The sequence below is a fragment of the Pleurodeles waltl genome, chromosome 2_2 (genome assembly GCF_031143425.1).
Source record: "Pleurodeles waltl isolate 20211129_DDA chromosome 2_2, aPleWal1.hap1.20221129, whole genome shotgun sequence".
In the NCBI taxonomy this organism is placed as follows: Eukaryota; Metazoa; Chordata; class Amphibia; order Caudata; family Salamandridae; genus Pleurodeles; species Pleurodeles waltl.
Window position 1 is genome coordinate 679,923,045 of NC_090439.1, and position 26,662 is coordinate 679,949,706.

Below are 26,662 nucleotides of genomic sequence, written 5' to 3' on the forward strand. Positions count from 1 at the left end.
CATCAGCTGGTGTTCAACATATGAGTAGATAGCGTGACACTTCCTAGCTGTATGCATGCCACATACGTTTGGGGTAATAAAATGTATATCTGTTGAAGGAGTCATGATGAGTGTGGGGGGTGGCAGGTGCTAGGCAGGAGGGCTCTCCATGGGGAGGCACTGCTGGGCCATTCAATCCAGGTCACGCGTGGGAGCCAGAATTGGATGTGCCCACCCAGGAAGGGAAGGTGTGTAAATGGGGATGCATTGAAGAGACAGTGGTAACTTGGTGGGGGTAAAACAGTCCCAATGTAGAGGGCCCATCCCAACAGATGATGTGTCCAAACTTGACATTGTGTAACAAGCTTCACAGTATCCTGAGGGGGTGACCGATACCGAGTATGGCAGCATAGCCCTAGTGCCCATAAGATACAAGAAAATGATGGGCAGGGCCCGGGGTGGGGTCGGTGTCTTGCATTAATTGCTTGTGCTGTGGCCCACGCTCTGCCAGTGCAATATCGCTAGGGATTCTCTGGTTGAGGGGGCAGAGTGGGGCAGAGTGGGGCACGGAAAGTGGCATGTTGGAGTTACAGACATATCGAGTTATGCCATTAGTGAAACAGTATAAACAAGGACGTCTGTGTTGTGGTGCTGGTACGTGTGTGGTGTTATGAGGATCAGGGAGTCAAATTAATGTGTCCACAGGTTGCTGTGGTCACAAGTGGAGGTAATTGCTAGTCTCTCGGAGAAGTCTCCAATTGATTGGTGTCTTCATCCGAAGAAGAAATGTTGTATTACTACATGCACTACGTGCAAGGTAAACAGTGGTGCAGGGTGTGGACCATTGGCCTCTGCTTCCATTGGCCTTCGCTTCCATTTTGGTTCACGACTCCATTTTGTCGAGTCTGGTTCGGTGCGTAAGGCACTGTTCTGTGTTTTTCCACAAGCTTCGGCAAGCTGAAGGGTGGGGTGTTTTTCTGCTCAACTTCGCTCCATCTGCCTGATACGAAGGGCGCTATTTACATTCCACGAGCTATCAGTTAGAAAAACAGGGGGATGCGCCTGTACACAAGGAGGAATGCAAGCTTCACCTTGGAGCCCTCTTCTGGGAACTTGGCCCGTTCCGAGGAGACGTCTCGAAGGGTGAACAAGGTACCGCCGATTGCACAATTTGTAAAGGAGGGGGTCTTTTTCTAGAAAAGACTCCTGGGCGTTAGTAAATACTATAAAGGTTGGGGGCCTGGATGGACTGGTTTAGGAACTCTCTTCTGGGTTGGACGCAACGCCAGGAGGACTGATTGTCCCGAAGGAGGCTCCCTGTGCCAGCCGATTTGGGTTCCCCGGCTTTGTGTACGGCAGAGGGATGCAGACGCTCTTTTCGGTGAAGCTTTTCAATTTATTAAGCATTGCAGTATATTGTGTGTGCGTGCGTAATATGCACTTATTCTTGCAGTCATTTTCATGCTATTAAGCATTGAAGTATATTGTGTGTGCGTTTATTATATGCATTTACTCTTGCAGTTATTTTCATGCTATTCTTCATGATATCACAGAGTGCTTATATTCTCACCATTATTCTCATGTTATTCTCTTGATATATATATATATATTAGTGTGGTTAGTTTTGCCATCTGAGAACTTGCCCCTTAAATAAACTTGATTATTCTACTCACTAAGGTGTCTGAGAGTAATTGCTTTACCTTGTGCCTTAAAATATCCTGAAGTGCATAGTTTTGATATTCTGAAGAGTAAAGCAACACAAATTGGCGTAGTCAGCAGGATTAAAAAAAAAAAAAATGGAAAATGCTTACTAAGATCAAAGCGAGCTCAAAAGCAAGTTCTCATGTAGCAAATCCGGACATAGAAATACCGGGGTGGGAAACTGCCCCGTATAAACTTTTAGCTCAGGAATGGTCACGTTGTGCTGGTTTGTGTGAAAATTGGAATGTGTGTATGTCAAATGCAGAACCTGAAGATGTTCTTACATGTTTACAGAAGGTATCAATTGATAAGGGAAGGGAGATTTGTGCGTTGGGGAGGCGAGGCTGGATCTTGCTTTCTGCGTACCGAAAGTTGTATGAAAAAATGTTTACAGTTACAAAAAGACCACGAGCAGCTGGAGAAGGAGTTAGTAGGAGCCCGAAATTCCTCTACCATGTTAGCTTGTCAAAATAAATTGTTAAGTGATAAACTTGAAATGTACCAGTTGGTTGCAGAGAGAACGGCCGTTAGCGTCGCTCAATATAAACACAAGAAACGAAGAGGGAAAGTTAATAAAAAGAAGGTGCATTTAGCTATCTCTCAGGCAGGATTAGCCTCTGACCCTGAATTTTGGGATGGAAACATCTGGGATACGTCTGATTTTTCAGATGAGTCCGGGGGTGATAACTGTCAAGATGTTAGTCAGGAAAAGACAGAGCGCAGGAATGTTGTCCGTGTGCAGCCCATATATCGGCGAAAGTTGCAGCATAGCCCAGCTAACCCTGGAGGGGTGATGTTGGATGCCCTGGAGGATTATACAAAGCAAGAACTAAGTGATGTGATAGACAGGTTTCGACAGAGGTCTGGGGAAACATTGCTTACGTGGATGGTGCGAGTGCATGATATGGGGGGTCAGGGGGTCCAATTGGATCACGGCGACGCACCAAGGCTTTGTATGTTAAGTACAGACCCGGTTATCCAAAATTAGTTTAGAACTTATCCAGGGAATGGTCCCATGACCAATTTGTTAGAGTTAGCTGCGCAAGGGTGTGCTCAGAAGTATCCGACAGAGTCAGACTGGCCACCTAACGATAAACCTTGGTATACTTTGAGAGATGCAGTACAGAGATTGAAGGAAGAAGGGATGAAAACAGCTATCTTTATGGGTAATGCCCATGATTTGATGAATGGAATTTTAAATGTGTCTGTGCGAAACCGGTTGATTAGGGCCGCTCCTCCTGCATATAAGCATGTCATCATGACTTTGTTAATTAATCAGACGGGTAACCCATTGTCTCAGGTGGTAGAAGCGGTGCGTGAGTTAAGTGATTTAGGAGAATGGGCTAAGCCAGAGAGGAATTCACGGTCTGAGAATCGTACTGATAACAACAGGGTGACAAGGCGGGACATGTTTCAGGCCTTGCTGCGAGATAGGGTGACCAGGGATGAAATTGATGGGATAACCACCAAGGACATGTGGGAAATGTACCGCAAACGTGGTTTGGATAAAAAGGAGGGGAGCAGGAAAGGGAACAAGAAGGATAACAAAGTGGTGAACCAGAGAAAGGCAGGAGGGGAGGAGCGTGAGGGTGAAAAGGGAGAGAGAGGGAGAGAGCCCCCCAGTAGAGAGAGATCCCCAGATGATGGAGATTGGGAGGAAGAGCACCGAAGCTCAGAGGGAACCCGGAGCAGGGAGAGAGACCGGGAACTGACAGGTTCTGGGAAAACTCGAGGAAGAGAGTGGGAGAGGGAGCTGGTAAGCTCAGAGAGGTTGCGAAGCAGAGACAGGGAGGAGAAGTTCCCTGAGAATTACCGCAAACTGTATCCAAATCTGACTTGGGCAGACTCTGATGTGCGCAGAGTGAAAATAGATTAGGAAACAGGTCAAACTCCGGTGCAGGGATGGGCTCGCAAGGATAATAGACCTCATGTCAAAGTAGAAATTTATTGGAAACGTGGAAATGTTCAAAAAGTTCGAGCCCTCGTTGACACCGGAGCGGAGGCCTCTTTGATTCATGGCAACCCAAGAAAATTCAGGGGACAGTACTTCACCATTACGGGATTGGGCGGAAAAGAAACCCCAGCAGTGCAGATAGTGGTTCCCATGAAAATAGGGGCACTTCCAAAGAGAGAATACACTGTCTTGATTGTGCCCATTCCCGAGTACATTATTGGAATTGACATTTTGAAAGGGATGACCCTACATTTGGAAGATGGATGTTATCAATTTGTTTCCAAAAGATTTATATCAATAGCCGCCGCAAGGGTGGGGCTGTTGAAGATTCCTCCGGTAACACTTCCTCAAGCTACTAAGGTGATTCAAATGAAACAGTACAGAATACCGGGAGGACATGAGGAGATTAGCCAGACTATACATGACTTACTGGAGGCCGGGGTAATAGTTCCCATCACCACTGCGTGGAATAATGCCCTCTGGCCTGTTCGTAAAAGTGATAACAGTTGGAGGATTTGCATTGATTATCGCCAATTGAATAAATATACACCTCCTCTGACTGCAGCGGTCCCAGACACCATTACCTTGATTGAGAACATACAGAAACACAGTGGGACTTGGTATGCCACCATTGACATTGCCAATGTGTTCTTTACGATACCAATAGCTACTGAGAGCCAGCCTCAACTGGCATTCCAGTGGGCAGGGCGTCAGTACACTTTCTGTAGATTGCCCATGGGGTATTTACATAGCCCCACTATCTGTCACCGGCTGGTGGCAGAGCATTTGGATGAAGTACCTGTGGTTCCTGGAGTGCAAATTTCTCACTATATAGATGACGTGATGATGCAGGGAGAGACACAAGAACAGGTGCAGATTCAGCTAGACAGGGTGGTGGAACATTTGCAGAATAAAGGGTGGGAGATTAACCCTGAGAAAGTGCAGGGACCATCTCAGAGCGTGACATTTTTGAGCATTCAGTGGAATCAGGGACACAGAGAAGTGTTGCTAAAAGTGAAACAAAAGATTAAGGAATTTGCAGTGCCGCGAAATCGGAAGGAAGCCCAGAGTTTTATTGGACTATTCGGGTATTGGAGACAGCATATACCCCATTTGTCTCAGATTTTGGCCCCATTGTACAAAGTTACACAAAAGAAGAATGCGTTTGAATGGGGAGAGCAGGAGCAGCGCGCGTTTGAATTGGCGAAAGACGCCATTCAGCATGCTTTGGATTTGTGGCCGATTCGGGAGGGAGACATCGAGTTGAATGTGACAGTCCAGGGGCAGCATGCTAATTGGAGTTTATGGCAAAAACAAGGAAGAAAGAGGGTGCCCCTGGGATTTTGGACAAAGAAGTTACCCGAGGCAGGAGAGCGATATACTCCCTTTGAGAAGCAGCTGCTCGCCTGCTATTGGGCCCTGGTTGATACTGAGCAAATTACACTGGGACACAATGTGATTTTAAGGCCTGAAATTCCCATCATGCAGTGGGTGATGAGTTCCCCTAAGACTCATAGAATTGGGCATGCACAGGAAGCCAGCATTATAAAATGGAAATGGTATGTCCAGGATAGGGCACGAGCGGGTCCAAAAGGAACCGCCGTTTTGCATGAGCAGGTAGCGCAGGCTCCAGTGGAGAATTCCGAAATGTTGCACGATGTACCTTCAGTGTGTGAATCCCCAGTAGGGTGGGGCCAGCCGTTTGCAGACTTGTCTGCAGATGACAAAAAACATGTGTGGTTCACAGATGGCTCAGCAAAATATGTTGGAGCGAAAAGACACTGGAAGGCAGTATCCTATAATCCTGTTACAAAGAAGCTTTTGACAACTACAGGACAGGAAAGAAGTAGCCAGTTTGCAGAGCTTTATGCAGTGTATCAGGCTTTAAAACAAGAGCTACCCGGAAAATGTCACATTTATACAGATTCCTGGTCTACCGCCAATGGGTTAGCTACTTGGCTTCCCACGTGGCATGCACATCAGTACAAAATCCATAACAAAGAGGTATGGGGGAAGGAGTTATGGCAGGAGATCTGGGAAATGTTACCTCAAAGCACCGTGACTGTCTATCATGTGGACGCTCACTGTCCAACTGATTCATTAGACCGATGGTTCAATTGTCTTGCAGACGATCGAGCCAAGATTCAAGAGGCTGAAGTGGAGGCGCAGAATTCTGATTTGGTGGGAATGGCTAAATGGGCACACCAGAAATGCGGACATCTTGGAGAAAAGGCTACTCACAGGTGGGCCGAGATTAGAGGGATGCATCTTCCAATAGATTTGATTAAAACAGCAATCATTGAATGTCCCATTTGTCAGCATGCACAGCACAGACCGGTCCCACAGGTAGTGAGAGGTCAGCTAGACAGAGGTAAATTGCCAGGACAGATATGGCAGATTGATTACATTGGGCCAATGCCAGTGAGCAGAGGGTGTCAGTATGCCTGCACAGTGGTAGACACTTACTCTGGTTATCTCATAGCCTTTCCCTGCAAGCGCGCAACCCAGCAGAGCACCCTGAAAACATTAGATCTGTTGATTCTGTACTATGGAGTGCCGCTCCAGATTCAAAGTGATAACGCCAGCCACTTCAAGGGCAGACTAGTGCAGGACTATTGTGCACAGCACAATATTGAGTGGATTTTTCACATACCTTACTACCCACAAGCAGCGGGACTGATTGAGAGAATGAATGGGTTGTTGAAAGAACAATTGCGTAAACTGTCTGATGGGACACTGAAGGGGTGGAGGGATAATTTGTACGATGCTTTGCAAATTCTGAACAACCGACCCCTTACAAATGCTGAGACACCTCTCATGAGAATGCTCACATCTGCTTTACAGATTAATCCGTTTACAGCAAGCAATACCATTGTGTATTGGGAAACAGCTCCAGGAGCTTTGGCCCCATATCGAGCTACACCAGAATCCGCAGGACTTGACTTGCATGCTTTACACATGCATCGATTGAAGCCTAGAGACATCACTCTGATTGAAACTGGGGTGGGAATTCAGATTCGGTCTGATCGCCCCTCGATCTGGGCTTGCCCTGAGAGGAATCCAAGTTTTAGGAGGCGTGATAGATGCAGACTACCAAGGCGAGTTAAAAGTCATTCTCTTGAACAGTGGTGACGCAGACCTAGTGGTGCAAACTGGTGATCGCGTTGCCCTAATTGTCATCATGCCGGTTTATGGAGGTGTTGTTAACAAGGGGAGCGCCCCAGCTCTTCTCACTGTAAGAGGCAAAGGAGGGTTCGGATCTACTGACAAGAACCCAGGGGCCAAAGTGTGGATTGAATCCCCAAATAACCCTCCTCAACCCGCTGATGTCATCGCCACTGGACCAGACAATGTCCTGGTAGTTATGCGACCTGGTCAAGAAAAATGGGAACATGTTCCCGCTGACAAATGCTATTTGCGAGAATGATAATACATGTTTTGTCCTTTGTTCTTTTCAGATCATCCTGTGGAGTGCCTGTGCCATGAGTGTGGTGTATGGAGCCCGTTCGGGAGACTCCACCGGGGAGTGGGAGGGGCTCATAGCCCAAAAATTCAACCGTCAGCCGCAGATGCCGACGCTACTGCATCAATCGAACAATGTTTGGATTCATCTAGCGCAGGAAGTGCTGAATATATCTCACTTTCGTATGAGTAACTTGCAAAGCGTTCAAGATCTGATTACCACTTGTCTAGTGGCAGTGCCCACTCCTGCTGCTGTACTATTGCACATCTTTAACAATACAAACCAGTTTCGAATGGTGGATGGGAGTGACGTTCGCTCCCATCTGTCACTCTATGAGTACTGCCGTCATTGCCCGGAGGTGGGCAGGCGCTTGTGGAGGAACATGACATCTATACTCACGTTTAACATCTCAAATGGGGATGTGTGCTATTCATTGACCTGTGATCCTATGAAAATAGGTAAATGTGCTCAGCTCAAATTGGAGAAAAGAGACAAAAACTTAACTGCTGCACAACGGACGTTGTGCCACTTACGGAACGACCTGACCTGTTTGAATGTAAATAATTCGATGTTTTGCCAGAATGTGGTGCCTACTGCCAGCCACATGCAAAATGTTAAGTTGCCTAAAGGTTGGCTCTTTTCTTGTGGTAACCTTTCTTTTACTTATATTCCAGCCAATCTAACCGGAGGGCCTTGTGCCTGGTCACGCTTAGGCTTTCTCATGTTTCCTATGGATACTGCTCTACACCCTCGCTATACCAGAGACACTATTCAATTACCTACGGACTGTGATTCTGAAATTTCATTGCTTTCCAAAACAGAATATGTTAGTTTAGCTGGTTCTATCGTAGGGGTGCCAGGACTCGCAGTATATAATACCAGAGTTATTAATAAACTTGCATGCCTAGTAGTCAAGAATATTAACTATACATCAGCTGCCTTAGCTGAGCTGTTACTAGATGTACAGGGAACTAGAAAAGCTGCTTTGCAAAATCGTGCTGCTTTTGATTATTTACTGCTTAAACACAACCATGGCTGCAGTGATTTTGAAGGGTTGTGTTGCTTCAATTTATCCGACCACTCCATATCAATCAACTCCCATATAGAGGCCCTGCATAAGTTAGTGAAGGGGGTGCAGCAGGATGTTGACAAGGGGTGGTGGGATTGGGCTTTTGGATGGCTGCCTAATTTAGGCCAACTGCGTTATATCCTTGGTGAAATCATTATCATAACAGTTATTTTAATTTCGTTATGTTGTTGTATTCAGTGTGTGCCTAACCTTCTATCTCAGTGTCGCCCAAGAGCATTGCCATTTCAGCTTATAGGATATACTTAGTTGCAAGTTGGCCAAATGGTCCAAGGGTGGAATGTATTACTACATGCACTACGTGCAAGGTAAACAGTGGTGCAGGGTGTGGACCATTGGCCTCTGCTTCCATTGGCCTTTGCTTCCATTTTGGTTCACGACTCCATTTTGTCGAGTCTAGTTCGGTGCGTAAGGCACTGTTCTGTGTTTTTCCACAAGCTTCGGCAAGCTGAAGGGTGGGGTGTTTTTCGGCTCAACTTCGCTCCATCTGCCTGATACGAAGGGCACTATTTACATTCCACGAGCTATCAGTTAGAACAACAGGGGGATGCGCCTGTACACAAGGAGGAATGCAAGCTTCACCTTGGAGCCCTCTTCTGGGAACTTGGCCCGTTCCGAGGAGACGTCTCAAAGGGTGAACAAGGTACCGCCGATTGCACAATTTGTAAAGGAGGGGGTCTTTTTCTAGAAAAGACTCCTGGGCGTTAGTAAATACTATAAAGGTTGGGGGCCTGGATGGACTGGTTTAGGAACTCTCTTCTGGGTTGGATGCAACGCCAGGAGGACTGATTGTCCCGAAGGAGGCTCCCTGTGCCAGCCGATTTGGGTTCCCCGGCTTTGTGTACGGCGGAGGGATGCAGACGCTCTTTTCGGTGAAGCTTTTCAATTTATTAAGCATTGAAGTATATTGTGTGTGCGTGCGTAATATGCACTTATTCTTGCAGTCATTTTCATGCTATTAAGCATTGAAGTATATTGTGTGTGCGTGTATTATATGCATTTACTCTTGCAGTTATTTTCCTGCTATTCTTCATGATATCACAGAGTGCTTATATTCTCACCATTATTCTCATGTTATTCTCTTGATATATATATATATATTAGTGTGGTTAGTTTTGCCATCTGAGAACTTGCCCCTTAAATAAACTTGATTATTCTACTCACTAAGGTGTCTGAGAGTAATTGCTTTACATTGTGCCTTAAAATATCCTGAAGTGCATAGTTTTGATATTCTGAAGAGTAAAGCAACACAAATGTGCAGGCCTCGCTCATCATCCGGGACAGCCGCAGTGATGCTCAGGTTAGTCGCTGCCTGGAGAGCGTGATGGCAGTCAGCAATAATTTGTTCCAGATGGGTGAAGAGGCCGATGCGGGCTGGTGAGCAGCCTTTGCTCCAGGTTTAATTTTTCTCTGGCTGCGGGAGTCAGAAGAGGGTGGGGCAGACCTATTGTGTGGCCACAGCATCATGCCATGGTGGCGGTCTGCCCCGTCTTAGTCATCTTTTGGGTCTGTGAATAAAGAGGTGGTGCCATCTACCATTATCTTGGTCCGGGCTGGAAAAAGAAGGGAGTACTGTAGGCCCAGTTGGCGAAGCTTCTTTTTGACTTGTAAAAAAAGAGGAGCGTTGATGATGGACAGCATGCGTGTAATCAAAAACATAACATTATCACTTTTTTTTCCACTCTATGTGGACCCACATAGCAAGCCACACAGAGGATTGCGTCAATGTCCCTGAAGTGTAGAAGCTTAACTAGCAGTGCATTAGAAGGGTGCCACACTACACTCTGTGGGCCCTGTCCAATGAGTAAAAAGTGTAAAGGTCAGTTTAAGGTGTAAAGGTCTTAAACCAGTTTTCTAGATAAACCAGAGGATCTGACCCCTCAGTCCCATCAGGAAGTCCCAGATGCAGATGTTACTTCTTCAGGAGCACTCCTCGAGGTCATCAGTTCTATCCTCAAGGTGCTGAACACAGTCTCGTGGATCTTGGATTTCAGCTTGTTGATCCATTGTGGGGGGTTGTAGAGCTGCAAGAGTTTTTGCCTTCTATGACTTTGTCTGCGAGTTTCCTGTGGTTGTCTCGTAGAAAACCAAGTTCTGCAGCCAGAGAGCTAAGTCTGGCTTTGATAGAGATGTGGGAGTGCTCTTTTGCAGCCAACACCCTGTCCAGTTTGTAAGAGGTGGAGAGTGAGGGAGTTGCTTCTGACCGGGAGGTGTCCGAGATTGTAGCTGGAGGACCCACCAATGTTGGGGGGAGGGCTGTGGAGTTAGAGAAAAGTCTGCCCTTGCTAGCAGTCCTGCTGTGCCATGGGGGACACAAGGTTAGATTCAGGGAATCTCTACTTGGAAGGTGTTCTCTCAAGGTGTTATCAGTGGTCTACTGTCTATAAGTATTGTATACAATCAGTGTGCCTACAGGGTTCAGTAGGTATAGTTGTGCCTTGTCCGGTCACCCCACTAAGGAAACTATACTTTGTGTGCACATAATTCAACTCCAACATGAAAAAAGAGATATCAGAAGAATTCAAGAGTTAATGTTGTAGGCAATGACCCGCACCCGTGCTACGCCCGTGGTCCCCTCCGCACCTCGATTATGGCACTGATACGGGGTGGGGGAAGAGCAGCTAAAAGGAGCCAGTGTCGAATGGCAGAAGGTGTGGTCCCCACCCACTCGGTCCAGGGGCAGGAAGGGGTAAGTGGAAAATCAAGCCAAGTGATCACTGTCCCACCATGGAATATAGATGTAGGAAAGTAATAAGCACCCCCACTCACTGCAGTCACCTGCGATCACAGTGCTGAGTTGGGGAATTTTGGCCAGTCCTGCGGTGTGCACAGTTGGTTAAGGGGTCCACCTGTTCTAGCCTCAGTGCCAGGCAGATCAAAGACCAGGTTGTCGGTGCCTCCTCGTGCACGTCAGAGGGGACATTCAGAGGAGTACAGAACACTTGAGTCCTTGACATGGAGGTGTGTGGTGCCCGCCCTCCAAAACAGGCTTGACCACCTTGTGCTGAATCGCCCCGCAGCACTACAGCACTCCATGTGCCTCGATGGTGGCACCGGTGGGAGGGAGTAATGTCTGGGTGGGTCCTGAACAGTGTATCCACTGAGGCTATGAACCTTCATGTGCTTCAATGGTGGCTCTGATGTGAGGCAGGGCCAGGGAAATAGGAAGATACAGTCCTCAAGGATGTGTGCACTGCCCTCAGTGTCTCCAGGCCATCAGTAGCACTGATCCAGGGAAACCACCAAACGGAGGACAGGTAAGGGCCGGTTGTCGTTGCTGCCTCTCGCCCCCAGTTCTGAAGGGAAGGACGGGAAGCCCCTCATAGCTGATGCACCCCTCGCGCTGTCCATGCATAGAAGCAGTAGGTTGGCTGCGTGATGGCGCTGATCAAAGGTGCCCACTCCTGCCCGGGACCCTTTTCCCCCAGGGTTGCGGTTGCAAGTCATCCAGCAGGGAAGGCCTTCTCAGGTGCCCTGACAGTGGTGCCGAAGTGAGAAGACCAACTTGCATACCTCATCCAGTGCTTGACCTTGTCTCCACGGCAGGCCCAGTGCAGAGATTGTTCGCATGGCAAATGGGGCTCTTCTTAGCTGGCAGAGCTTGGGTGAGGGTGGGGAGACTCCCATTGGCTTCCTGGCTGCAGTGCTGCTCCCGCCTGGAGGAAAACACTACCATGGCTCACAGCCAATAGGTCCAACGGTGCGGGGCCCATTGTCCCTTCCTTGGCAGAAGGGAGATTATTGGAGCAGGGGTCCCCAGTTACGGGTGATGCACAGTGTTGTGGGGGTAGTAGGTCTGTCAGTACTCCCCCCTAATAGTCCGGTGCACAGATTGCGGATGATTGTCGGATGAGTCGATAGAGCGCTAATGAATCACGCCTGCCATCTTTGCCAGCTTGGCCCCTCATCCCCCTGCGAGAACAGCCTTTTATATTACATAGAAACAGAGTGGCTTTCTTTCAGCATTGGTCCTGAATTTTCTTACCCTTGGGTGGGAATCACTCCATAAGTAATCACTCAATCAATCAATCAATCAGGATTTATAAAGCGCAGCCACTCACCCGATAGGGTATACAGGCATGCAGGCCTCGGAGGCTTATTCAAACAGCCAGGTCTTGAGGGCCATTCGGAATTCTGGAAGTGAGGTGATGGTCTGGAGGTGTGTGGGGAGGCTGTTCCAAGTGTTTGTTGCAACCTGAGAGAAGAAGCATCCTCCACTTCTACGTCGGTAGATGCGGGGAGTATGGGCAAGGAAAAGAGAGGCAGAGCATAGTCTTCTTGGTGATTGGTGGAAGATCAGGCGGTGGTTAATGTACCCGGGCCCTTGGTTGTGTAGAGCCTTGTGTGCATGGGTCAGCAGCTTGAATTGGCATCTCTTCTGTACAGGGAGCCAGTGCAGTTGCCTGAGGTGGGGTGTGATGTGGGTTTGTCGGGTAAGGCCGGGGATGAATCTGGCTGCAGCATTCTGTATGGTCTGAAGTCTCTTTGGGAGGTGCATGGCAATTCCTACGTAGAGGGCATTGCAGTAGTCCAGTGGCTGGTGATGAGGGCCTGTGTAACTGTGCATCTCATGTGCACAGGTAGCCACTTGTAGATCTTACGTAGCATGCGCAAAGTGAGGAAGCAGGTGGGGGAGATGGCATTGACCATGATGTCATGCTGAACTTGTTGTCAATGATGATTCAGAGGTTTTTGGCATGGTCACAGGGAGTGGATGTTGGTCCTAGGTCTGATAGCCACCAGTAGTCATTCCATGTGTTGCTGCTGTTGCCAAAGATCAGTACTTCTGTCTTGTCTGTGTTCAGCTGCAGGCAGTTGTACTTCATCCAATCAGCGATGCGTGTCATGTATCTGTGGAAGCTGGTTCTTGTGGTGGAGGGGTAGTCGGTGAGTGAGAGGATGAGTTGGTGTTGTCTGCATAGGAAATTATGTTGAGACTGTGGGATCTGACAATGTTGGCCAGCGGGCTTATATATGCATTGAAAAGTGTGGGACTAAGGGATGAGCCCTGGGGGACACCACAGATAATCTCCTTAGTTTCATAGATGAAAGGTAGGAGGTGGATCTTCTGGGTTCTTCTGGTGAGGAAGGAAGTGATCCATCTGAGGGTGACCCCTTGGATGTCGATGTGGTGGAACCTTTCGATTAGCCTGTGGTGAGATCCGGTGTTGAATGCTGCCAAGAGGTCGAGGAGGATCAAAGCTGCTGTTTGTCCTCAGTCGAGGAGGGTCTGGATGTCATCAGTGGCTGCAATCAGGGCTGTTTCAGTCCTGTGATTGCTGCGGAAGCCGAAATGGGAGGCATTGAGTAGTTGGCTCTGCTCCAGGTATGTCATGAATTGCTTGTTGATGATCTTTTCCAGTACTTTCACTGGGAATGGAGCAACGAGATCGGCAAGTAGTTTTTGGGTTTGCTGGGGTTGGAGGAAAGTTTTTTGAGTAGTTGTATGACTTTGGTGTGTTTCCAGGAGTCAGGAAATGTTGCTGTGTTGATAGTGGTGTTGAACAGGGTGGTGAGTTCCTTGGTTTCCAAGGTTGAAGAAGTAGTGTGGGCATGAGTCAGTGAGAGCTCCCGAGTGGATGGATTTCATGGAGGAGGTGATGTCCTGGGTGGAGATGATCCAGGTGGTCAGTATGTGGTTTGCGTCAGTTATGGTGGTGGCACATCTGTTGAGGTAGTTCATAGGTGTTCGAAGTTTCTGTATATGGTTGCGATCTTGTTGTGGAAGTAGTGGGCAAGGTTGTCACATAGCTCCTGTGAGGGTGTGATGTTGTTTTCGCTGGCAGCTGGGTTGGCGAATTCCCTAATGATGTTCAAAAGTTCCTTTGTGTTGTTGCTGTTGGTGCTGGTTTTGATGCGTATGGCAAGGGCTGACTTCTTTGTTGCCCTCAGCAGGCAGTGGTACAGGTTAAGGGAGGTCTTGAAGGCTGCTCTGTCAGAGGTGTCCTTTCTGGCGCACCAGATCCTCTCCAGCTGTTTGCTGTCTCGTTTCGCTGCTCTGAGTTTCTGAGTGTACCCGCTGGCCATTTTGGAGGGTTTTCTCTGGATGTTGCTGTTGATGGGGGACAATGCTGTTGGTACAATTGGTGATCCAGGCATCAAAGTTTTTCACTCCTGGTTCGAGGTTGGTGGTGGTAGTGGGGTTGGAGGTGTTGCGGGCATCCACCCAGCAGGTCTCTGAGATTTTGTTCCACCTCTGGAGGGGATGCTGGTCATCTTGGGGGTGGAGGTACAGAGGATGGTGATGCTGAAGTGGACAAAGAGTGATCAGTCCATGTGAGTTCTGTAACATGGCTGTGTTTGACGCTGTTGCTGGAGATGAAAATGGGGTCCAGCATGTGTCGTGCAGTGTGTGTAGGGTCGTGGACAATCTGGGTCAATCCGAAGCTACTCATACTGTCGAGGAGATTTGCAGTGTTGTTGTCATTGGGGTCGATGTGGAAATTTAGGTCACTGAGGAAGATGTAGTCCTTGGAGTCTAAGGCTAGGGCAATGAAATCTGTGATGGTTCTGCAGTAGCTGGAGCATGGGCCTGGGGGTCGGTATGCGAGGGTGACTCTGATGGTTGTTTTGACATCACTGTGGAGCTTGAGGTTGAGATATTCTGTACGGTGGTGGCTCTGTCGATGGCGGTGATGCACTGTATGGTCTCTTTGAGGATGATGGATGTTCCTCCTCCTGGCTTGTTGGTGCGGTCCTGGTGAGTGATTTGACATCCATCGGGGATCACTGTGGCAATGTCTAAGGGCGGATGTGGGGTTGATGCAGGTCTCGTGAGGAAGATGTTGTCGGGTGCAAGGGTGGTGATGAGGTCCCATAATTCAGTGGGATACTTGCATAGTGAGGGTGAGCTGAGAAGGGCTCATGCGAGTTGGTGCTTTTGTTTGGGTGGTGTCTGTGGAGTGTTTGGGGTGGGGTGGTAGGTGGGCTGGTGTGTGTGCTGTGCCAGGTGAAATGGCAGAGGGTGCAGGTATAGGGTCCTAATGTGGAGCCTGTATCAGCACAAAAGCAGTGTTTGTTGCGGTGTCCAGGGTCAAGGGTGTAGATCTCGGTGATAGTGCATCATTGGGGGATGGAAGGCCAGGGGTCGTGGCCTTGGGCATGGTCCAGGCGCGGATGGGCACAGATGGGCTTGCCTATGGTGCACCTTTGGCATGCCAGTGGCACGCCCACTGCACACATTCGCTGCACGGTAGGACTGCGGCCTGCCTTAAGTAGGTCCTGTGGTGGTCGGGCTTCTGTTGATGGGAAGAACTGTGAGTGGGAAAACCCGGTTGCAAAAACCCCAGCAGGAAAACCCAGGCAGCTGCAGTGTCACTGGATCAGTCTGGAAAATCAGGAACTGGACGCCACAGGCAAGTGGCAGGCTAGGTTTCCAGGTGCCTCACTGAATTATATTGAGGGAAGTGGAGGTAATAAAAGTTCCCTCACTCTCTGTACAGTATATGAACAAACTACTAATACCAAACTGAGGGTTATACACTCACATAATACTCTAATGCCTGTGACAGAGATCTTACAAAAGGTGATCTTAGACTCACTGATAAATGAACTAATCAGTAAACAATTTGTTTTCTTGCCACATGGCTTTATTTGGCGATTCCAAGGGCCTCTGTTCAAACCCCATTTTACATGTCACTGTCATTCATTTCCAGCTTTACATTTCAGCTGTCACTGTGAAAAGCAGAGGGCCAGCATAGTTCTTGCTATAATGTCAGTGAACAGAATGTTATCCTATTTATAGAACACAAAATCAATGTAAATGTTTTACTGTGGACCGCAATGTTAAATCATAAAGTCCCTCGATATGCATCTCAATGACATGCGCCAAATTATGTTTTATCCCTTAGGCTTCCACAGAGCCTTTTCGAATACCTTTCGCTGCGCGCAGTACGTGGCAAAGACGCACGCTAATTGAAATCATTGTACATTAACCTATCGGATGTGGCGGCCGCGGATTGGACGGCGAGCTGAACGAGGCCCCTAGGCATTCCCCAGCGGGGCCAGCGCGGATGGAGTGCGCGCACTCTGCTGCACAGTTTAAAAGCAATCGACACCCATTTTTCACTTATCACGCAAATCATTTTCAGACGTATTCTGATAGACTCTCCTCCACGCAGACCCCACGAGGGCACATTCATATTAAATAGTAATAACTGAAGGCAGAGCCAGGGATGGAATAGCTGCGGCAAGACCCCCAAGAGAGACACAGACACAATGCTTGTCTAATGCGGTACCACGCTCAGCATGTGACAAAGTTTAGACAATGGGCATCGGAAATCCATGTAGAAGTTATGGAAACCGAGATTGAAATTGTTCAAGAGAAGCAACAGAAATGTTGGAAACAAAGCTCCCTACGACGTGTAGGATTTTTCAGGAAACGCTGTCTTCGTGTTTTGCAATACAAAGAAACCTCCACTCTTCTGTTGGTCTGTAGAGGCAAGAACGAAAACAATGTATCACTCTGAAAGGTTTCTATGATAACATGTCAGTTTGCCTTGTCCACTTTGGTTCCCAGGCACAATCATTTAAAAATTATAATTCCTTTTTATGAGCAAGCGCAAAGCACCCCGTCCATTCTGTAATCTCTCTATGGGCTTCAAACCACGCCCATGACACGTCAGTCACTTACATTGGTTTGTGGGATTGCCTTTTCATGCTTTTTCCGGTGTTTAGCCCACCTACACAGCACCAGTAAACTACTAAAAACATACGAAGCTCGATGTTTTCTGCCTGGGGTCCAGACTACTTTATCCGTTTATTTTCCACGCAGCGCGATTGGGCGGCGTTTTTTTAAATTTACAACGCTAATAGCTCTAACTCTAGCAAATGCGAGACCCGTTGCATTGAAAATGTTTGTTAGGTTTTGCCACAGTGGTGCTGGTCAGCAGAGCCTTGTCAAGGTGGGTTATGTTGGTGTTCAAGAATTACAGCCTCCACACTGACAGTACCTATGACCGTCTATGCTATTCCACGCTCCCAGTGACCTATGCCCACCTGCTGACCCTACCACATGGTGTGCTTAAAGCACGTCTTTGTTTTGCTTCCTTCCTGAAGTGATGTTCCTGATAGCTCCTTGCAAATTTCAGATTGTTCCTCCCATCTAGAATGCCTACTTGACTGGGTTTTCCCCTTCATTGGCAAGGCCCCCTCTTGTACCCAAATCAGTCCCATTTGCCCTCTCTCCAAGGCTGCCCAAGGTGCTGCATGCTCCTAGTATCTCCGATCACAAGCAGCAGCCTGGCTGGATAAAGGGGGGGACAGCTTTGGTAGGCTGGATAACAACATCAACAGAGCCGAACTGGCCGTAGCAGGCACCAGGCATTTTTCGGGTGGGCTGGAAGGGCAGGGGCCGGTTTTGAAGCGGTGGGGCCGGTTTTGTTACTGGAGGACAGTTTTACAGCAGTGCTGCAAACTCAGCCCCCAGAAACGGAAGCGGTAAAGCTTTGCACTCTTCCTCCACCCCTCGCCCACAATGGTCATGGTATGATTGCACTAAAGCACATACGTTGGTTGTTTAGAAAATCTCAAGCTGGCTCAGAAACCACAGGCTACTGTATTTGCTTACTCAACCCCCTCTTCAATGCCCAGGACACATACGTCTGCCAATGCCCAAGTTTTGGAAAGAGAGTCATACAAGGAGAAACCTATTACATTGTAATTGAATGTCAGTTGTGCCGAAATGTCTCTTTAGTCACTAGATTAAAACTATTTCAATTGGACTACAAAACGAATAGGGTATAGAGTACCAGATGATGGTGTATATGAGTAAGCATAGCACACTGATCCTGTTTTATATAAATTGATTCATAATACAAATGAAAAGCCCTTCTTTCACATTCTTGTAGCATAAATATTTTTTATTATTATGTTTATTATTTTAAGTAGAAGGTTAAAGGCTTAGGCCAGTCATTCTCCCCAAGTATACAGCAAGCATATGCAATGCAATAGATCTCACATTTGTGAGAGCTAGAGCTATTGGCACTATAAATGACAATGTCTTTTACCTATATGTTTTGGTTTGGTGTGTAGTTGATGTATGCCAGGTGCCACAGCAACCCGCCCAGGCCTGTCACTGCAGTAGAGAGGATACAACAAGGCCACCTTCTTGGGAGTGTTTTTGCCTCATTCCTACAGACTGGCTATGATAACCTAGAGATGCAACTCTTTCTAGTGTGTTTACCTAAAATTTGTAGCACCAAACAAGCCACAAAGAGGCACCTTTTTGGCATTTAACCCAGAGAATGAGGAGATCAAAAGAGTTAGGAGCAAAGAAAAGGGGCAGCCATATAGTTCTGTGTGTTAAACTTTTAAAGGAATTATTCCTCTACATTGGCAATACCAGCCTACATTTTAAAAACATTGACTGTGTACAAAGAGAATAACAAAAGAGGCAGCTTAACTGCAAATGAATTATAGCAATTGTGTTAAGAATAGTACCTGATTTACAGCGCTATGAAATGGCAGAACCTGTATTATCAAGTGCTATATTAAAAAAATGAGTTATTCCCAGACTGCTCCAACACGCACCTGCCAAACTACCCTAGGGGAGAGGGTGTGGTGTAAGGGCCAAAGCTTCCGACTTTGGAGTTGGGGAACACAGTTTTAGGGCCGGATTTAGACTTTTTTTAGTGCTGCATTTGCGTCATTTTTTGACGCAAAAATGGTGCACTCTTACAAAATTTAATTATGGCCCATATTTATACTTTTTTAGCAGCGCATTTGTGCCGCTTTTTGACGTAAAAGCGGCGCAAACTTACAAAATACATTTGTATTTTGTAAGTTTGTGCCGCTTTTGCATAAAAAAATGACAGTAATGCAGCGTAAAAAAAGTATAAATCAGGGCCTTAGTCTCAGCGCCGGCTCAACATCCTGTGATTCTGGGAAAATCGCTTATTTTCCCTTTGCTACCAAAAATGAATGTGTTCTTGTGTAAGATAACAGTGCTCATGTAAAGCGCTGTAATACCTTTGTATTGAGTTAGCGCTATATAAAACTGATACAAAATATAAAGTGCTCCAATACCTAAGTGTCGAGTCTCCAAGGTGGTAACCTAACAGCCTCAAGGTGGGACAATCGTAAAGCATTTACCAACGGCATCAAGGGATGTTTGAAAGGCAGGCCCAGGAACTAATGAAAGTGATAGGTGAGAGATGGGCGTGGATAGAGCCCACAGAATAGATTACAACAGGTCGAAAAGCAGCACTTGCGTGCTGCTATGCTTGACATAAAAAGAGTTTAAGTTACTCTATTTTCTAAAATTGAAAGTAGAAAACCCACATAAAAGTAGAGGCGCAGAGGTGCCAACATATATTTAGTTGAATAATGTGGCTAAAAAAAATGACAGAGCTGGTGGAAAGACTCTTGTTGTTGTGTTTGTGAGAATGTCAAAACTAAACCACAAAACTCCCGCCCCTCAACCCCTCCCCTTAATTGAGGCCAAAGATAGGACATGTTCTGCAAAAAGAACGTTTCCTCAGTTATTTTTCAAAAGGAAAACATCTGCGTAACATGATCCATACTCCAACAATGTTCTGAACTGACACTTACATTTTGGCCAAAGGTCATTAATGAGGAGCCTTCATTAGGACAAACAGCATTAGTTGAAAATGTGAGTATATGTTACTGGATATATGTACATATACACTAATAAAAATAAATGCATCCAACATATATATTGTCCACGACCCATGGGAAAGATCCAGTCTTCTTGTGATCTAAATAGGCTTGAGTGGAATTCCAACTACACCAGAGTAATCAGTGTGATTTCTGCATTTCTACATTACTGTTTGATATTATTGAATTACCAATAATAATATGATTACACCTGATCATGTAATTAGGAGTAATTTTGGGAAACTAAATCCTATCGCAAGAGCATATTTAGCAAGAGCGAGCAGCTCTTTGCACTACTGTTTTTCTTCTGATGCATTTAGCACTATTCTCATAGCGCAAAATGAATCCTCACATCCGTTTTTGATGCAAAGGAGCATTTCATACCATGTAATTAGTGCTAAACGCTGGGAGTAAGTTGGTGGAAAATCCTACTGCAAGTGCACCTTTAATGAGTGCGACCAGCTGCTGTCCAGTTATGTTCTGTTGAACTTAGCACTATTTTTTAGTGCAAAATGCATCCTTGCATCCATTTAGGATGCGAGGGGGCAATGTTGTGCTATGATAAATAAATCCTACCCCAAAAGTACTTCTAGGGACTGCGAGCAGCTGCTCACACTTGCTATGTATGTTCTGTTTAATTTAGCATTATGCATAGTGCAAAACGAATCCTCACATCCACTTTGGAGGTGAGAGGGCATTTTTGCGCTAAGAAAATAGCACTGAATGCAGAATTACTCTTCTTGCATAGTTCTGCAGAATCTAGGTGTATTTTTTAACAAATCTGCATGATTACACTACACGAATTATGCAAGTTATGCCCACTCCTAGATCTAAATCCAAACTGTGCAGTCAAAAAAGAGAAACCTCAGATCCAGAATGGCTACACTCTTAATCAATCCCATTCAAGCTCCTTTAGTAAACCATGCACTTACTAGAGCTACTTCTCTCTTCAGGCATTCAAACCCTGGAACAAACTGTCAATGGCAATAAAGATAAGCAAGAGCCATCTTCAAATCAGAAAAGCAATAAAGGTGTCATGGCTCCAAAGGGTCTCAGATTATGTGAGCCATATTGTTTGGCATACACGCTTGTCAAAACCTTCTGTCACATTCCCTTTGCATGCCACTACAAACATAATATGCAACGACAGGCTTCCTCTTCAAGTCTGGAGCACATCTCCAAGCCTCACACACAACACCAAAACCCACTGTGGTTTGAAGACACTGTCACCAACACCCTTGTCCAACCATGCACAAGAGAGTATTCATTTAGTTGACCACGTGAGAAGTGTTTAGGGGCCTCCCTAAATATATATGGTATAAACAGGTTGCATTAGTTAGGTAAAATTAGAGGACACAAGCATAAAAGCTTAAAGTTGTAATTTTATCAGTTATGCTACTTCAGTGAAAGAAGTGACAGAAAGCTGGAAAAAGAGGAAATTTACTATTTACTATAAAAGATCATCCTGACCCAGCAGCTACTGTGGTTCCATTATTACAACTATTGAACACTACCTATATCCTAGCTGCTGCTTTACTCCCTCTACACCACATGCTTAATCCCCATGTGCAGTCATCACAGAAGGCTCAGAGGACTGGAATTCTTAGGGCTGTCGGCAGAAGTATACGTAAGCCTCCTCACAGTGCATCATTGTCCCTTAACTAGAAGACAACAACATCAAGAACATTTTTCCAATATGACAGCCAAGCACACTGTGCAGCATGGTATCACAGCCACAGGGAGCCCCACAAGAGAACCCAATTTAGAGTCAGTTAGTCCATCAGGAGTACCACAGTGGTGAGTGGTAGAGGGTTCAAGCTCTCCATGGGGACGTATAACAAATCAGAAAGATCACCAAGCAAACCAATGGTAGCAGACCCTGCTACAGAGCTTCAGAGCTTACTCAAGTAAGAATGTGCATGACAGAGTTGCGGCCTGAAGAGAGGTCTGTTTACTTGAACAAAGTAACCAATATATATTTGATGACTCTGGCACAGGTGTCCGTCTAGAAAAGAGTTGAAGGACCGCATCCTGCTCTTGGAATGACACTACAATGTTAGATCACCTAAAAAAGCAGTCTCTACTTCATTCACTAGTTCTGCTACTGTTTCTGTCATGAGACGGTACGGGGGACTGGAGCCTGCTGAGAATCAGCCCGCTCGTTATCTACCAATTTCCACTTTCCTGGAGCTTCTCTGCTGCCCCTGAGATGTAACTGAAGTGGATGAAGAGGTTACAGGGCATTGGGAGCAGACACTATATGGTCTATATGGACTTTTCCTGGATCCTGACAAATACCAGAGTAACTCCAAATTCTCCCTATTATGATGCCAAAGGTATATCTTCTGTACAACCCTTATTTACCTTGTCATAAGCAGATGAATTTATCCAGTTTGATCACTCCTGGTCTTCTTATGTTGTACAAGGCATCATTTGTGTTAACATTAGGAGTGACGCTTATGCTTATGAATGGTACTGCATTGAGAATACTGTTGTTGTAGATCAACCACCAGATCTGTGTTGAAGCCCTTCACACAGGTGTCAATTTGTCCACCAAATTCACTCCTCTCACTGACAGTCAGTGTCTTTTCTCATGCTGCTAATCAGTACCTTTCTTACCTTTCTATCATACCGATCACCAACATCTGATTTTGACACTGCCTACCTATGCCAACCCCGCACACGTCCAACATGGATCAGCTCATCACACTGCCATCCTATGTTAGCCAATCACACTGTCCCCTAATGCAGCATCCTCACACTTCCAATCAGAAATACCTGATCCTTGCATTGCCCACCAATACCAACTCCTTCTACTATGTAGCAATGGGTGCTCCGAACATTGCTAGCCAGTGACTGTTCCTTACACTTTCCCCCCAGTGGCATCTACACACAGTGTTTACCAATGCTTCCCATGAGTACCAGTTTCATTAGCAATAAGTGAGAACACACACACACACACACAAAATGCACACACACTCACACACAAATGTACTCACGATGAACAGCAATGGCAATAGCAAAGTATTAAAATTACGTCCCCATCCCGTATCCGTGATGCATTCCAAATACTCTTCCGTACCTCACATTACTCATCTGGAAAGGGGGATAAAGTAATCAATGTTAAATAGAGTACTTTATTAATGAAAGTGTAAGAACGTGTAGGTGCAGTGAACAGTAAAGTAAAAGGGTGAAATCCGAACAGAGCATGAGCTGGAATACAGCACTGGCAGTGAGGATGAACAGAGTAACACAGAGTAAGGATAAACATTAGGAGATCATGCGGAGAAAATAGAATTTAAATTAATAAGATCTTATTTCTTTTATGAACTGTTCTGTTCTCTTTTGTTAAATTATGTTGTGTATATTTTTAGAGCAGACTATCACCTGAAAGGGTTTTCTGGCGCTGACAGGAACAAATGAAGCTGAGCCTAGGGCGTAGAGTGGCTACTCGCAGAGCCAAGTCTTCAGCTTCTTGCAAAATTCAAGAAGTGACCAGAGGGCTCACATGTGTAGTGGTAGTTGTTCCATGCTTTTGGAGTAATGTAAGAGAAGGCTCATCCACCAGATCTGGCTCTCTGTTTGCATGAGAATTGTGCATGCAGGAGTCTGGCCGAGCAGAGGTGTCTGAAGAGGTTTGTGAAAGCGGATGCAGTTGTTTAAGTATTCTGAGCCTGAATTGTGTAGTGCCTTGAAGCTGTAAGTGAGGAGTTTGAATAGTGCTCATGTGTGTGTGAGGAGCCAGCTCTTTGAGGTGTGGTGTGATGTGTGTGCAATGGGGGAGGTTAAGCGGGAGGTCAAGAGTGAGCCTTGCCACTGAGTTCTGGATGGTCTGCAGTCTCCTCAGTTAGTGGTTTCTTGATTTTGGGGTAGATGGGATTCCCATTGTTCAGCTTGCTTGTGACAAGTGCATGTGTCACAGTTTTCTGGGTGTTGGGTGGGAGCCATTTGAGGATCTTTCTTATCATCTTCAGGGTGTTGAAGCATTTGACTTCAGCGGCGTTGACTTAAATGGTCATGTCAATGTGGTGTTTGGCTGTTAACCAATTCAGAAAGGATTCTGAATTCCAAAGTCTACTTAGATGTAAATTATAGTTCGGGAACCCTTGCAATTTATTTAGGCTTTTGGTTGGCAGCCAGATGTAGAGATAAAGGAGGAATTAAAGTGGGACATGAGTGGAGGTTCCTTTTGTGGGCTGTTGTATATTTTTCCACTTTTCTATCTTTTGTAGCGTGGAGAAGTTCTATGTGGTAATAAGCCTAATCTGTAGCCACTAGGCTTTGTGGTAGCGAATACACCTCTGGCATTCCCTGTGTGTTCTCTGCTGATCTTTTTCTGTGTAGCAGCCATTTAAACGGCAGTGACAGTGTGCCAGCCTTGCTCCATCCTCACTGTGATGCAATATTGCACTCCTGCTTTAGTTGTGATGGTACAATGATAGTAACACCAGGTATTTTAGTTGCCTTTGTAGTGACTCTGGTAGCCACTGTACTATTGACACACCATCCATTCTTGCTGGTCAGGTGTTTCTCCACTCAGCACTGCTTGTGGGAGAAATTAGTCTATATGATTGCATGTGGTACTTAATATGGGAGTATTACAGTTCTGGTAGTTGTGTAGTAGTATTAACTATGCCACAACTGGCACATTACTATTACCATCCCCAAAATTTCAATATTTGTACTTAGAAGTAATCAGGGCTCGTAGATGACTTGGATTTGAAAACGTTGGCAGCACATTGGAAGTGCTTATTCAGAACTGCAGTCAATGAAGCTGTTGTATTCAATGGGCTACCGAACCCCACCTAGTAACTGGTTCTAGGGGAGAAGACAAGAAAGAGTTCTGAGCATTCAGGGAATCTACTCTAGAGCGAAAAGGGAAACATTCAATGACATGCGACAGGTTCAAAGCGAGGAACCCACTCCTACAGAGAACCACAGCTCTTGCTGCTGAAGGGGGTCACCTTTCATGATTCCTCCAGAACAGTCACTAGTCACCCTGTGATATTCTGTAGCCCTTCCCAATGTATGACAAAACACTACAGGCATTCATTGTTTGTTGGGTCTACCGAACGTGTCATTTCAAGTAGTAAACTCCTGACGCAGGCAGCCAGACTGCATATTTCCAACCGAAATGTGCAGCCTTGTTTGGGACACTAAGGAAACGTAGTTTAATCTCACTTCTTACAGACCACCCAGTGGCATGGCCGTGGCCTACTGCCAGTTTTCACAAGCATTGCGGGATTGCGGGGAAGAGGTTATATGTATAGAGACGAAATGTCAAGCAGAAAAGCTTTCCAAACTCTGCTTCTAGAATTAACCACCACTACTTAAACAACCCATCTAGGGACTGATAGCCTTTCTTTGTGTGTAGTGTACATTAAGAGTGAGTCATTTCTAAGCTGAGCTATTAACATGCATTCAGGATCCATGTAGTCTCATTCCCGACAGACCTGGTTTTGCTGCATGGATTGAATCTGATCCTCGGGGTGGCTGTCCTTCCAATAGCACGTGGTCACTTAAGTGGCTAGACTAGGGCTATCGTCGAGGAAAAAGCACAGGGAGCGCACCAAGGCACAGATGATGCGGCGAGGGACTGATCAATGCACTCAGTTATTGTCGATTAAACAGCACTTTGCGTGTATGTTTGCTACCTTCCTATAAATTGTTAATCAAGGGTTATGGCGGGAGGGATGAACAATTATGTCCAATGCTTGTAGATTGCAATTTCCATAAGTTCTCTGAAGCCTGTGAGGCTGATAACGGAGGATGGGCTGAACTGTGCATACTGGCAGATATAGTGGAGTTCCTTCCTTTACTATGCATAGTGGCTCCTTAGAGGTTCCATTGCCTCTCTGCACTTGTTTTTGGACGACGTCTTGGCTGTGCGTCCCCTTCTCCTGCACCCCCACTGTGCCATAGCATCCTGGTTCTTCATGTCATTAAACATTTCCTAAAAGGCACAACGATTTCTGCCACTAGTTTGTGTCAGTGTGAATAACTAAGAGAAGACCGTGGGAAGACGAATCAATGTATATTAAAAAAATAAGCATATTCGTGTAGAAAGTGATTCTCCACAAGTTTATTCGTTCATGGAATCAAGTGAAATAATGGTTCACTTGAGATTAATAATTTTATTGTATTTTCAAATCGTTCCAAGAGAAATTTGTAAATGATCAGTTACAGAGTGCAAGTAAATTCAATTAGTCACTGATGGTATATGATGTACCAATGCACCTAACCCTTGTCTTCTAGAAATACAATGTACAGGTGTCTGTACTGGAGTTCATAATACACAGGCCCAGCAGTTGAGCAACGGAACGCTGTATGCAGTCGAAGACAATGCAGCAATTCAGGAAAATGTAGTGTGGGGAAGAATCCTCCTCTAGTTAGGCCCAATGCCAAAGAGGATCCTAAAGGCCTTAATTGATGGTAAATAAGGGGCTCATTAAAGAAAGGCAAATTATTTCAGATAAGAAGTAATTGATTTATTAACTGTTTTAATTGTGTTATTATTGGGACAGGAATGCCCTGTGAATGGTATACAAGCATGTGCCCCTGTCTGACTGCACGTAAATCTGGTATCTTGACTTATTGTTATGACCAGGCAGCATGCCAGTCTAGCGTGTGCAGAGGCCTAGGCCTCTCTATGGTAAAACTACGGTCCATAATGTACTCTGTAAACCAGGGGGAACGCATCAAGTATACTCTCTGTTTCAATATGTTGATGACATGCAGCAGTGGTGGCAACATACCGAATTGTAAGGATTTATAATTCTGGGTAGAGTCTTTTTGCCTGATTTAAAGGAGTACAGTCTACCAGCTCACTTATGTAATGTTCCACTCAAATGTGAAAACCGAA